Below are 14,566 nucleotides of genomic sequence, written 5' to 3'. Positions count from 1 at the left end.
CTGTTTAAATACACTATATAGGTAGACATGCATTGTAATGGGAGATAAAAACTACAATAACTTGCTTGTCTTACATTATCCTGATATTTCGTAAGCCAGTTCTTAGATTTATTCTTATTAACCGTGAAAAAGTGGATTTACACGTGGAATAACACTGCTAATTTTTAGACGTTGACATAGGCATAAGTGAGTGTAAGGAATAATAACTCTGGGTAGAGATTGGTAAATGGGTTTGGGATAAGAGTGATAATGGCTGGGGATATATTAGACAACCCTTCCGGAGGCAACTGAGGCATGCCACCAATAGATTACATGTGGATGCAAAAGGGGATTGCAGAGGACAGTGCAAATGCGTTAAAGCAGCACTCCAGTTCAAAGCTCTGTGCCACTGTCGAGGAGAGTGCACACAATAGTTTACAGGAGGGATTGCAGATGTGTATACAATCATGTGGACGACTATAACACTTTGATCCAAAAAATTTTCTGTGCATCATATGTAAAGGTCAAAGAGAAGCACTTCCGGGTGTTAAAGTGATATTTCCCATTCATTTTCTTGGCGTTTCTTAAATTTGTTTATAAAAAGTTCAAACCCAGGACCAAATAAATGTTATGTGCGCTTTTTCACATTTAATCGCCATCCTAAAACCTTTTAAGTGAGAAAACACCATTGGTGTGCTTCTTAAAAAAACTAAATCTACTTAATTGACATGTATCCTGTGTCACGTACTACTCAAAAGGCCAAAAGGCAGCCATTTTTAAAAATGGCCGCCATTTTGGCCCTAGTAGAAATTTGGAATGTACCTATATCCAAAATTCTTCCTAGCAGAATCCTCTATCAGTGTACCAAAGTTCATGCTTGTATCACCAATAGCATAATTGCCCCACATATCTGCTGGGCTAATAAGAAAGTTACATACATTGTATATTGTGAAAATTGAAAATCATTGTCATAATTACATGTATTTTCAGATTTTATACCCCTCAAAAAAAAAATCATTTTTCTTCGTTTTAATTGACTTCAACAATAGTAGTGCTTAAAACAATAAATGAAGACTATCCATACATTAAATTATTAGGTAAACATTGATCAAAAACTGAAGAGGCAATTTAAATGTAACAAGGCGTCACTTGGCATATGAATACATTGTGAAAGATATGAGGCAATTATGACATAGCTTTACATATTGGATGCACGGGTCAGTGGCGGATTCACCAAAAAAATCAAACGGAGGGGATTGCGACCCAAATTTGTCAAGAATGGGGCGTGGGTGGGTCGAAAACCTCAAAAGGGCCTTTATCTTTACAAGAAGTTAAAGTGGTTTTGCAAACTTGCAACCCCCTAACACCTCCCCCATATCCGCCACTGCACGGGTAATTATGTACATACTACAAACCATTGTGACAAACTTTTCCGATGGCTAGATACGTTCCACTACACACACACGTCCCTCTGTCACAAACAGCGTTATCTGGACAATTGACGTTAGAGGAACAGCGGTCTGCCACTGATGGTTCTGAAAAATAGAAAGGACGAAATGTGTTTATAAGGTTTTTCTAAAAACAAATAGCCTCCTTCATTTTTACCAAGTTTACCTTATCATAATATAAAACATATCTGCAATCAACATTCTTAGAGCCTGGAGAAAAGTTGAATTTGAAAAGCATTTGCTCATTGATATTTTGTCAATGTATAAAAAATGCAAATATATTCTTTAAACGATCAATTATGTATATTCTAATTGCCTTTACACAAAATGTCACTAAGTTGTTGTTATATACTGCAATAATCATCAAAACGAGGTAGTTTAATATGGAAGCGTATTGCTGCCAATTGATAAAAAAAATTGCTATGACGTACGTACGAGATACTAAGTCTTTATTACGAGGTAATATGTCGTACGTACGACATAATAAGTTGTAATAACGAGATAATAACTCGTACGAACGAGATAGTAACTCGTACCAAGGATGTATTATTGGATGTATTTACTGTATCAAATAATGAATTCCAAACTATATATATATATATATATATATATATATATATATATATATATATATATATATATATATGTAAATACATCCAATAATATATATATATATATATATATATATATATATATATATATATTGCAGTAAATACATCCAATAATAAAAGTCAAGAAGCAGAAAACTCGAATAACATTTTACTTTTAGCGCTTTCGGCTTTAATGCCTCTTCAGACAGTTATAAAACTGAATGCCCGTGTGCGCGTCCACAAGCAGCAAATTCGCGATCCAAGTATCAGAAATTCGCCATGTTCCGAACATTTTGCCAATTGTGGTCATGGAGATTTCAACATATTTCCATTTTATAAAATGTATGATGACTGTGAAATTTCCAGAGTTACAAAGGAGGAATACTTTATAAAATTGTTTAATCCCAAACTTAATAGAAAATAACTTTGTGAAATTGAAACTACATTTAACTGAACTCTGCAATTGATTTCCAAGTATTGTCTAATATTGTGTGAATTATACCGCTACCAGTGTAATTTATTATGACGTCACAAAGAACAATTACTTACGTCGTGATATGTTGACGTTACTTAGCAATATTATTTCATTTTATAACTGTTTGAAGAGGCATTAAAGCCGAAAGCGCTAACAGTGAAATGTTATTCGAGTTTTGTGTTTCTTGACTTTATATATAAATATATATATATATAGACTTCTCTCCCATTTACCTCTTGGATTGTTGATTTTAATGCGAGATATGTGTCTTTTGATTGACTTTGTTGTTTAATCGTGTTCTTCTGGCAATCATATTATTTTTCGTTGTCAGCACTATTACCATATCCGAATCATCAATGGTACGAACTACCAAATATTGTTTTGAACTTAATCACTCCATATCATTATCTTCCCACCATTTTATTTCATAATCACATTGTTTTGGAAGTTTTCCCTCTAAATTTATCTGATTTCTGTAATTTTCAAGAATAATTCTACTTTCATCCCGACCCGACCATGGTACAAACTCTCTACACCATCTGACGTCAGTAAACACGCTTTCCAACAAAACCACCACCATTTTTATCACCCAGTACAACAGTGCATCATTCTTGTTACCAATGTAGTTTATTGATACTTGTCGTTTTTCGTGGTGTGTGTTATTTGTTTATGTGATATATGTCTCTTGATAAAGATGCGGGTTGCGTCGAAAATTTGAGTTTTAAATAACCAACAGTGTCGTGGCCTATTAAGTGCTTTTATAAATTTCTTTACTGGCCTTGTATGTTCTCAGATCAGACACTTTAAGAAAGTAGGGTTTTGTTGGGTTTTCGTGCTTTTTTATATATATATATATATATATATATATATATATATATATATATATAGTGGGATAAATCTCCGATATAATCTTCTAGAGTGCTCGACGTGGCCTCACGGAGCTACATAAATTGACGATCAGATGGAGTTCAATCACATAACATTTATTTCTCTACAGGCTGTTTCGTAAGGGGATGGTTTCCCCTCACTCGTCGGGAGAAAAACGACATCTAACGAAAAACATCCGCGTGGCTGAGAATATGTTACACAGAAACATACTGGATAGTTACTAAGCATGATTACACACAGGATTGAGTAAATAGAAATTTATGGGAATGACGGCAAGTGCTGACAAGTTCTGAACGCTTATTCAATGAAGATTTTTCGGGATGACATATTATAAAGAATTTCTCTAGAATACAAAGGTTGCACTTTTTTGAAATGTTTGAGTATGATGATGTTTTTCCTAAAATTTCCCACTTGATTTTGTAGTCAATATTTTTGTCTTTCAATGTCCATATGAATTTGCTGAGCTCGGTGGTATTCTTTTTCGTGGAATTACGGAATGAATGAGTGTGGTTGGCGTATCTTAATTTGAACTCGGTGTCTGCTAGTCCCACGTAGCTCTCTTCTTGTCCATTATCGGCTCTGACTCTAGCTAAATACACAATTCCGTGGGTGCGACATTCACCGTTGAGCGGGCATTGATCTTTGTTTCGGCAATTACACCTGTTACATGTATCTCCGGTCTGGCGCACTTGTTTGATTGAAGCGTTATGCGAGTCAATTACATTTTGCATGTATGGCATACAACTGTATGATATTTTAATAGTGTTTCTGTTGATAATCGGGCGTAGAACATGGCCTATCGGGAAACACTCATCTATAATTTTGAGAAACTGTTTACCCAAGTTTGTTTTTACGTTACTATCATATGGGGGGTTAAACCATGTGATGTTACGGGAACGATTTCTTCTGCTGTTCTGTTTAGTTTTGGCTGATTCGTCGTATGTTAGCTTGTATTTATAGCCGCTTTCATCAAGTGCTTTTTGGTATATGCCGGCGGCTTTGACGAATTCCTCTTTGTCCGATGAAATTGATGACAATCGGTAATTGATGCCTGATGGTATAGCTTTAAGTATGGAAGGCGGGTGATTACTGCCGGAGTGTACGTAACGCGGAATGTTGCCGGGTTTCAAATACGGGGAATGTTTACTTGTATGTAAGTTCAACGTTACGTCCAAATAGTTGACCACCTTCTTGTTGGCATCTATAGTGATACGGAGACCATGATCCTCAAATATCTTGCACAGACGTTGTTTTATCTTCTCTGTGACTTGTGCGCTGCATTTCGTAACGTCTAGTCCGTCGTCTTTGTATAGTCCTACGTTTAATAGACTAACGAACTCGGCTTTGATCACTGACAGCAGGTAGATGCCGACTAATTCACAACACTCAGCGCCATCGTATGAGCCCATGGTAATATCGAATAGATTTTCTTTGGCTTCTTTCTTGACCCACGGTTCGTTTTGACATAGTAATAACGACTTCTTTGTGTGCATAATGATGTGAATATCCGGCATATACCAAAAAGCACTTGATGAAAGCGGCTATAAATACAAGCTAACATACGACGAATCAGCCAAAACTAAACAGAACAGCAGAAGAAATCGTTCCCGTAACATCACATGGTTTAACCCCCCATATGATAGTAACGTAAAAACAAACTTGGGTAAACAGTTTCTCAAAATTATAGATGAGTGTTTCCCGATAGGCCATGTTCTACGCCCGATTATCAACAGAAACACTATTAAAATATCATACAGTTGTATGCCATACATGCAAAATGTAATTGACTCGCATAACGCTTCAATCAAACAAGTGCGCCAGACCGGAGATACATGTAACAGGTGTAATTGCCGAAACAAAGATCAATGCCCGCTCAACGGTGAATGTCGCGCCCACGGAATTGTGTATTTAGCTAGAGTCAGAGCCGATAATGGACAAGAAGAGAGCTACGTGGGACTAGCAGACACCGAGTTCAAATTAAGATACGCCAACCACACTCATTCATTCCGTAATTCCACGAAAAAGAATACCACCGAGCTCAGCAAATTCATATGGACATTGAAAGACAAAAATATTGACTACAAAATCAAGTGGGAAATTTTAGGAAAAACATCATCATACTCAAACATTTCAAAAAAGTGCAACCTTTGTATTCTAGAGAAATTCTTTATAATATGTCATCCCGAAAAATCTTCATTGAATAAGCGTTCAGAACTTGTCAGCACTTGCCGTCATTCCCATAAATTTCTATTTACTCAATCCTGTGTGTAATCATGCTTAGTAACTATCCAGTATGTTTCTGTGTAACATATTCTCAGCCACGCGGATGTTTTTCGTTAGATGTCGTTTTTCTCCCGACGAGTGAGGGGAAACCATCCCCTTACGAAACAGCCTGAAGAGAAATAAATGTTATGTGATTGAACTCCATCTGATCGTCAATTTATATATATATATATATATATATATATATATATATATATATATATATATGTATGTATGTATATATATATATATATAATTGATAACTATCAGATTATTTAAAAAAAAAACTTTAATTTGTTGGATAATATGGGCTATATTTAGTATCTTTAAATAGAGTTCCATTTGATCATTCTAATTCTTAAGGAGGTGCAAATTAATTCCTCTCTGAAATTCTTATTCATTGACTTTGGACTTTGACATAGGACCAAGAGGTCGTGGTTTATACAAACTTAATATTTCATGATGCGGTATAATGAAGACACTGCATGACTTGTAAATGGACCAATTGTTCTTGAGAACCAACCTATTTTTACTGTTGTCTGCACATCTCTCCTTTGACAGAAGTGTGGTACTTCAGTTGAGCAAATTAAATTCCACTCAAACTTATTACGACTTATTATGTCGTTCGTACGACTTCTTATATCGAAATTACAACTTATTATCTCCTTATAACGACTTATTATGTCGTACGTACGACTTAGTATCTTGTTCGTACGACCTAGTATCTCATAGGAAAAAAATATATCAATTGGAATACGCTTTCGTAATTTAATGTTAAAAGGTCCTTAAAATGTTTCCGTTAGAATACTACAGAATGCGATCAAACTTCTTCAGTTACAAAACATAGGATATTGGTAATAAATTTAGTCATGTTCCGAAAATCGTTATGCAAAATCGGGTTTCAAATTGTAATGGGAACCTTACCATAGTTAAATTATTAACTCCCTAAAAAGAGGTGGGTGTGTGTCTGTCTTTTATTGAATGCATTTAATTCCTTATCAATCTCATAGAATATAACTGGGTTTATATCAAAACAAGTTCGTCATCTTAGATGGGGTGCGGCTAAGATATGTTTCTTCTTCATATGAAAGTTACAGGGGAATGGAAGATTACAAAATACCAATTTTGCTGATGTATTAAATTAAAGGGAGGTGCAACTCCGTTAACCTCCCTCTAGATTGGTCACTAATTTTGAAACCCTTCAGTACAAATTATCTTCTACGGGTTACTACTTTGAGATGTTCCTCTATTTAACTGTGTGCTACCATGTGTATGCTCTGTAATAGCGCATAGTTTTCAAATGAACGTTATGTTATGCCAGAATACAATATGTTTCTTTTTGTAAAATAGCGTGTACCTCAAGTTGATGGTTTGGGATTTAGGACTTGTGTGTGATATTTTGCCGTAAGTTGAATCATAGTTTGTGTATTAACATTATACTTCTTTAGGTCTGAAGTCAGTGAAATCGTTTATTCCTGTTCCTAGACACATTATCCCGCCTCTGGTATATTCAAGGGTCCCTGTTTGCCTATAGGAATAATGAGATTGATCACTGTTTGCTATATTCACCTTTTCATAAAATACATAGTAAAACACATGTTGTTTTGCATTGTAATTATACATTTTCAAAGTTCGTAAAATACGTTTATATTGAAGTACACTTGTGATATTATATCAAAATCAAAGTACTGACACATCTATGATGATTCACTTTATGCTATTGTGACGATTACCTAAGTACAGTAAACATTTGATTCAATCATCCATTAAAATATCGATGAACTTTCTTTGAAAAGTCCACTTCGATTTATTTTCACGGCTTTTGGTGCTGAATGTTTTAGCATTTTTGAAGAAACATTATATTAATGAACGTTTTCGTCCTTATTGTAATTATGGAGATACGTGTTAGAGGAAATCAAATATCCAGTACCAATACAAACACGAAACCAAGTACGAAAATAAAAATCCATCCTTTACCATTTTCTTGATACTTTTTTTTTTATATCTAGAGCTCCAAATTAATTCATTTTTAAGATACATTGAAAGACTTAGACACTCACAGAACGGAACACCTTAATATATCTACTTCTGAATGCGTTTAAGGACTGCTAATATGATATTTATACGTTCATCCGTCGATGAAATGCAATGGTAGTATTCCCTTGGGCATTCGGTTTAGAATAAATCCTCAGTAACCCCTTGTTTGCCGTAAGAAGCAACTAAATAGGCGCAAAAACCGAGGTCCCGTGTGACAGCAGATGTGGCACAATAAAGATCGCTCCCGGCTCAACAGCCATAAGCGCCGAGAAGAAATCTAAATTTTGCAGCCCTTTATCGACAATGGTGACTTCTCCATATGAGCGAAATATTCTCGAGTGAGACGTTAAACAATATACAATCAATCAATTGGTGATAGTAATTGATAGTAATTGGGTCGACGTCGAAATGAGAAGAGGACGAGAGAACAAACTCAAATATTATCTAATGACTTTGTTTGCGGTTACCAAGTATTGCACAAGACACTATGACCATAAACTGGGCCTTTCAAATAATATTAAGTCGATCATGGCTTGACCTTCGTTAATTAATGTAATATTTAACAACGTCGTAGTATTTTGGAGACCAAAATGCAAGCTTGTGTTGTATAACTTTCTGATCGGAGGTGTTTAATGAGATTTGATCTGTTATCCACATAACAATCATATAGTGTATTGTAGACACTAGTTGAAGTCAGTTTTGTTATAAAATTTGGCCTTTTTATCATTTTCTAGGTTATCAAATGTAATTAACTTCTTTGTTCCAAGGAATGGACGGGTTTTCCGGAAACAATGACAATTTCCGTTGTCCGTGTAATTTGGTCATTTTATATACGAGGGATGTTCGATATGTAATGTGTATTGTACGATATCTAAAAAGCATTCGACTCAAATAGTGAAATGAACATAACATCCCTTCAAAGTATTCTCCGCGGTTTGAAATACATAATTTCATTTTTGAAATGCGTCACGATACACTGCTTTGGGTAGACCTCTGAGGCACTGACTGATGGATGAGCCAAGGACTTGTAGCGACAACCAGATAAGAACTTTTTAAGTTGTGGACGGAGGAAAAAGTTGCATGGGGTTAGATCTGGAGAGTATGATGGGTGTGGCAAGACGGTAACCTTCTCTGACTTAAAAAATCGCTTCACAAGCTCAGATGTACATTGTATGTGATGGAGCATTATCATAAAGAAGACGAACATGCCTAAATCCTGACACAGGGCGTTGTTTATGATCATATTTCTTGAGCGTTTTAGTATAACATCTCGGTAGTACCGACCTGTAACACTTTTGCCCTTCGGCTCCGGAATTTGTACGGCTATACCAACACATGAGAAGAATATCCAATAAAGAACTGTCTTTGTGCTTGTGGTTCTTTTGGCAAATACAGGCCTTCTACCCACTTAAATTGTTTTAATTACAAAACGTGATATAGATAGTGAATAGGGTCCTGTTCCAAAAACATAATGTACAAAGTGAGTTTCAAATTTTAATGGGACCCTTACCATACCTATATTAGTGACTCCCTATTTAGCGTTGTGCACTTGTCTATCTTTCATGGAATGGATTTTATTTATTATAAATCTTGCATCGCTCGAACATAACCAATGGCAGTCATCAAATTGACGTCGAGATAGGAACAAGACGACAAACTCAAGCATTGTCTAATTAGTAGTTTATTAAATAAACATAATTGTTGACTTCGTTATTTATTAAATAAACATCATTGTTGACTTCGTCAATGATTTTGTAACCAAGTATTACAAAATACACAATGCCCTTAAATTTGACCTTTCAATTTAGACCACTTATATCATGTCTTGATCTTCTTTAATTAATATAATACTTAAATAGTATTTGTAGACCGTGCATTGCAAGTTCATATAGTATACCCGTCTGATAGGACGTGCTTAATGAATTTCGGTCTTTTATCATGAAAGTTGCAGATAACAAATATTGATCAATGTCATAACTCCTATAAACAATACAAAATAGAAAGTTGGGCAAACACGGACCCCTGGATATATCAGAGGTGGGATCATGTGTCTAGGGGGAGTAAGCATTCCCTGTCGACATGTTACACCCTATACGTAAGCCCTATATCTTGATCAGGTAAACGTAGTAGTCCGTAGTCAAAATCATGTAGACACTGGGTTTAGTTAGTTAAACTTAAAATAAATAAATAAATATTTATTCGGTATATGCATACATACAAACATACATACATAGAAACCAAGGATAACCCATAAAAGCGCGTAAGCTTATTTCCAATGGGAACCTCTGATGCACGGATGTTTGCGCTAGGGGGTCATTTATGTGGGAGGAAACCGGAGTACCGGGAGGAAACCCAGGTGTTCGAGCGGGCGACCTCCATACCCTCTCACATACAACAACTGCCGATAACGGGGATCGAACTCGGGTCGCAGCGGTGAGAAGCAAGAGCGCTATATCTGCGCTACCCAGACACCCTTAAAACGTGTACTGATGTTTATATCATAAATTTCTTTGTTCTAACGAGGACACGCGTTTTTCCAAAAAGTTGACAGTACACATTGTCCGTGTCTCTGGATCATTTCATATTAATATAATTCTTACAGTTCATCTACCAAAATCAAATTTAAGGGTTGTAAGACAACATACCATCAGGGATAAAATACATCCATCCTGTTTCATCTTCGGTCATATTAGATGGGTCACATGACCTATGGATACAGCACTTCTTTAGTTGAGTATTAAAGCCAAAACATGCACAAAGTTCACCACATTTAGCGGAACACTCAATGAGGGATTCCGAATGATGTTTTGCCACGAGGCTGATATTCGACACTTTGTTGTGAAGTGATGGTTCCATCGTGTAGTGTTTGGATATTATGTCTGCTTTTGACAAAATACACAAGATGAAGTACAGTAAACAGCGAATGCATAGAGTTACGTTTTTCATTTTGTTGGTCAGAGATCCAGCACAATTATCAATTTGTAGTACAGACGAAATCCAGTAATGATCAGATATGATCACAGTTCTTGACTGAAGTCCTCACCATCTGCTGTCTAACTTACAGTCGCTCTTTAAATATGGAGCCCGATAGGTATTTTGCGAAACGAAACGGAACGGAACGTAACCGGATGTTGGGTACCTTGAGGGGAATCCACTGTGACAAGTAAAGGTTGTAAAATAGGATTCCGACTTTAAATGTTCTAGATTTTGTATAAAATTTACTCATATCCGCTTCTCTTGTGCTTTGATATGTTTAGATACTTTGTAAACTGAACGTATATGTTAGTCGAATTTTCTTGATATTCGGTGCCGAGAGAAAAGGTCAGCAAGATACTTAATACATGTTTCACACAAGTAATTAAAGTCTTTGTTGCTTCTGGTTAACTTATAACCCGTACTTTTCATCCTTTAATCAAAATTATCAGCATTTATCTTCATTGGAGGTATTTTATACTGGCTGGTTTTGATAATTAGTATCGCAAGGGAATTTTACTTGTGTTCAACAGATGATGGTATACGGTAAGTAAATTTCAAGCACATTTATATTTTCTTCGACACATTCAAACTGTCTTCATTTTCCAAGCAATGTGTCCTGTCAGGATATAAGTCAACCCTTCCAAATAGTAACCGTTTGGAAATTAGTCAGGATCTGTTTTCGGACATGGTTGAAAATAACATGTTTTCTAGCTATTTCTGAATACGATATATTTGAATGACCAGGGCGACCAACAGAAATATGCTAAATTAGCAACATAAACGGGCTTTCTTTTTTCCAATTGATATCAAATGGCAATTTAGTGTCGCTTTGTGAACGAAACCCGAAAACAAGATGGTGAGTACTCATTGTATGCTGTTCTGAGAGAGAAAAAGCAAGAGAGAGAGAGAGAGAGAGAGAGAGAGAGAGAGAGAGAGAGTTAATTTCCTAACTTGAATACGGATTTACATCACTCTTTCAGCATCATTATCTGATCCCCTGTTTCTGTTGGCTGCCCAGGCCACCCAAGCAAGTACTAATGATAGTGTTTTTTTATTGAACGGTTACGGAATAAGTAAAAGTCCCTAGGAAAGGGCTAATATTCCTTTCTAGTAAAAATGTATTAAATCTTAGAACAGTCTTTTCTACTTTCCGACGTATGAGAGATTAAATGCATGGTTATGATTTCCAGATAAATTTGGACATTGGTTCGTTTTTATACACGTGATTTGAATAACACAATTGATTAGTATGCCTAGGATTAGTCGTATTTTATAAACATTTGAGAACGACTAGAATAAACCTTTGCGGTGCCTAATTTGCTTTAAAACATCCGAAATCTTCATCATATTGGACATCGAATTCCCTTTGGGAATGTATCAAAATATCTGCTTTAACACAAATGTATGTGTGATTGAACAATGGAGAAAATATTTCGTCAACGTTTATAATTACATTTCAAAACACATTTTCGGACATGCTTAAACAATTTGATTTAATTTTTTTATTACTATAGAAGCATTTTTGCATGATATGAAATTTTTCTAATCTTTGATGATTTTTCGGTTCTTGCCTTACGGTATCTATGCCATTTTCTAGAAACTCTAAGCAAAAAATACATGCGTTCGATAAAATGTTGAATACTTGTGCTGGTTTGATATTGCGATAAAACAAACAAACAATGATCAACGAAAGGCTAAGTTAACGAACAGTGATGAGGTGCAGAGGCGGACCAAGCATCCCAAATCGACCGCCGTGATACCAAAGTCTTCGTCTTTAAGTTTTGTGACGTAGTAATGCCGGTGTCAACACGATGTTGTGACGATAACGACACGTAAAACACCGGGCTTACTAGGGATAAGCATGGTACCTACCCGTGAATTTCCGAAAAATATCCGGGTCGGTGCCGTCGTTATCACGGAACGTACAGAATATCACGGTTTTAGCCGATCCTTCCACGGTTGTTTCACAGAGGAATCTCCACGGATTATCACGGTCTTTATTCCAAGCGTTTATCGTGACTGTGCTTGTAGTTCCCCGGAATGATACATTTACATTCTGTAGATCTCCGTGTTTTCCAGCAGAACACATTCATACATGGATGAATGACATTTATCAATCCGGATGTCCTAATTTTGTCCGATATTACAGTAGGTTTATTGAAGGATGTTTTTAGCATTGCTCGTCCATTGTATGATCTATCAGACATTAAGGAAAGAATAACAAAAAGGAACTCAGAAAAATCGTCACTAGTAATTCACTATTGCATGAAACAAATACACTGAATCTAAGGACAACATATATCTGTGAGATCAAATGCATTTCCCCAACACCAACAATAAAAAGAAATAAAAATGCTAAATTATGAATCTTTCAAGAAAGGTACTTGATGCTTATCGTGTTAAACTGCTCACACTCTTTTATGTTTAAAAAACGATTAGATTAAAACCCAAAAGGTCCACTTTCGTATTGATATCTTCTAAACTAAGTTCAATAAATTGAATGTACATGTTCTGTTTTGACATTGAACATGTTAAATTGTACTCAATAATGTATCTGTTTTAAAAGTGATGAATTTTTATCCTTAATAGCAAATAAATCAACAAATATTTGTGTTTTACCAATTTCAAAAACGAAAAAAAAAGAGAAAAAAAAAAGAGAAATGTCCACGGCATCTATAGAACACACACTTTGTATACTAATCACAGTCTCTGATACAATAATGGATTTTTTTTAAAAAAACTTCTAAAATATTATTTGTCCCGGAAATAAATGATCCATGTCTGCCTATTTTAGTGACTTAAAGATCTTAATGACTTTTACTGTGTTTACGAAAATTATCCAGTGCACATTTCTTCTATGTTTTTGAAAATAAAATTTCTGTGATTTATGAAAATATGTGCTTTTTCATAAGACGTCAAAGTATATTTCATTGACCAGTATTCTTCAAGTCATTTTTATTAAATCCATATGAAAAAAATATAATTTCAATCAATAAAAGATGAAGATAACAAACAGTGATGACTTTCGTATAGAAATACAAAATATACAGTTGAGCAAACACGGATCCCTGGACACACCAGAGGTGGGGTCAGGTGCCTAGGAGGAGTACGCATTCGCTGTCGAAAGGTCTAACCCCTGTGAGCGCTATATCCTGATCCGAAAAACGAAGCAATTCGCAGCCACAATCACTCTGCCAAGTACGGCCTAGCAATCAGTATGAAACAGGTCAGACAGCATTACATAGTTATGAAATCTGGAATCAATTTTTTTCTAAACAAATGTATCAGCATGTTTCTTATTTCACACATCTAATACTGCCAGCTGAAAACCTTGCTTATCTTCAACTCTCAATGCATAAAGAGGTATTCCTTTTTCTTTAGTTTTTCTTATAAAATTCCAACAATAGAACGTTTTTCACCCTTCTTCCCTCTTCAAATACCTAAGGTGTCTGTTTCCAATTTATTTCTTTTCAATGTTTGGGATAATGGCTTGCTCTTTGCATTCATCATCATCGTCGTCTCGTCATCATCAACACAAAAGTTTGAAAACAACTAATAACAGGTTTCATTACGCTTAACTCCGTTTACCTGATCAAGATATAAGACTTACGGCTCCTAGTTACCTGATCCCACATTTAGATATATCGACGACGTTTTCTCTATTAACAATAATAACGTTCATTCATATGTTGATTTGATATATCCCTATGAACTCGAAATAAAAGACACCACAGAGTCGTCCCCTTCTGCTTCATACTTAGATATTTTATTGAAAGTAGATGTTAACGGCAAACTAACAACTTAACTTTATGACCAACGGGGTGATTTCAGCTTCTCCATCGTCAACTTCCTATATTTAGGTAACAATACTCCATTATCACCTATCTCGCAGGGGTTCCAACAGTCTCGTT

The sequence above is a fragment of the Ostrea edulis genome, chromosome 7, assembly GCF_947568905.1.
Source record: "Ostrea edulis chromosome 7, xbOstEdul1.1, whole genome shotgun sequence".
In the NCBI taxonomy this organism is placed as follows: domain Eukaryota; kingdom Metazoa; phylum Mollusca; class Bivalvia; order Ostreida; family Ostreidae; genus Ostrea; species Ostrea edulis.
Note: the sequence above shows the minus strand (reverse complement) of the source record.